This window comes from Sinocyclocheilus anshuiensis, unplaced genomic scaffold, assembly GCF_001515605.1.
Source record: "Sinocyclocheilus anshuiensis isolate Anshui unplaced genomic scaffold, SAMN03320099.WGS_v1.1 scaffold14853, whole genome shotgun sequence".
Lineage (NCBI taxonomy): Eukaryota > Metazoa > Chordata > Actinopteri > Cypriniformes > Cyprinidae > Sinocyclocheilus > Sinocyclocheilus anshuiensis.
Window position 1 is genome coordinate 1 of NW_015552178.1, and position 1,284 is coordinate 1,284.

The 1,284-nt window shown below is 43.1% G+C and overlaps 1 long non-coding RNA gene across 2 annotated transcripts; it reads left to right on the forward strand.

Annotated features, from left to right (window-relative positions):
- Nucleotides 1-252: 252 nt before the first annotated feature.
- On the forward strand, nt 253-1,259 carry LOC107663501 (uncharacterized). Of its 2 annotated transcripts, XR_001631344.1 has the most exons (4): nt 254-383; nt 429-531; nt 659-790; nt 1,189-1,252. It is a non-coding gene; the product is annotated as an uncharacterized LOC107663501 (long non-coding RNA). The 2 variants fall into 2 exon arrangements; XR_001631343.1 differs by having other exon boundaries at nt 253-531; nt 1,189-1,259.
- The last annotated feature ends 25 nt before the right edge of the window (nt 1,260-1,284 follow it).

Genomic DNA, 1,284 nt, shown 5'->3' on the forward strand with positions numbered 1-1,284 from the left:
TTTTGTTCTGGTTAAAAAAAAACAAAACAAAACAAAAACATGATCACTGTACCGCCTGACCACTGCAGATTCATTTTGCAGTTGATAGTGTCGCCATAAACGCACAATCCTCTCGTAATTAGGCTACCTTAATTATTTGACGTGGCTTGAACGCACCATTCAGCTCATCCAACCCCAATCAAACACACCTGAACAAGCTAATTTAGGCCTTCCAGATTACTAGAAAACTACAGGCAGGTGAGTTTGATCAGGGTTGGAATTGACCTGATCTCCTTGGATCTTTAAAACCCCATTTTACAGAGGATCATATCGTAGCAACACGTATTTGTATCTGACGCACCAATTCAGCACATTTTCCAGCACAGATCGTTGTGTGTTCACAGGTTGGGAGGATGGCAGCTCGAGTGTATTTGTCGTTGAGTTCACAGATCGGGAGGATGACAGCTCGAGTTTGTTTGTCGTTGATTGCCGTTTTGTTGTATCTGTTCGGGTAGTTGAGCATAACTCACGCTATTCAAAGAGGAACCAGAGGTGAGAAGATCTGTTGACTTCATTACACAGTCTGAAGATTTGTTTGAGACTCACTGCGAAACCCCTGATTTACAATGCTGAAACTGCAATCCCTGGTCTCCACTAATGATCCTCTTGAATCCTCTAGTGGACGGTTTATGTCCGGCGAGGCTGATGGTCGTGCCGTCCCGTCGAGGATGTTCTTCTGATAAAGACTGCCCTGGAGGACACAAATGCTGTCAATTTGACTGTGGGCCCGTTTGCGTGCTGCCTGTTTTCAGTGAGTTTCAGTTAATAATGGATGCTAAGGGTCCAAAAAACAAAGCCAAACACACACACACACACACACACACACACACACACACACTAGAAACACCTTGAATTCTCTAAAAAAAAAAAACACAAACCGAAAACACACACGAGTAACACATTGAATTCCATGCAAGTTTTAAGCAGAGACTTTGTGTTTTGTTGTTCTCGTCTAAAGTAGGTTTGAATTAATCCCTTGGGTAGTTTTAAGCACAGGATGGCTTTACAAAATAAAGCAGAATAATACTAGAGTATAATTCACTCTGTAGGTAAAACTTGCTATTTATGCTTTGAGTGTTTCGTGCTGTATATTGAAGTGGCATACGGTCTATATGCACAAACTAAAGCTGACCGTCTGTGTCCACGCAGTGAAGCCTGGTCAATGTCCGATACCGGAGATGATTCCTCTGCGTGCTGAAGGCTGTTTCCATGATGGCCAGTGTCCTGCCACACAGAAATGTTGCC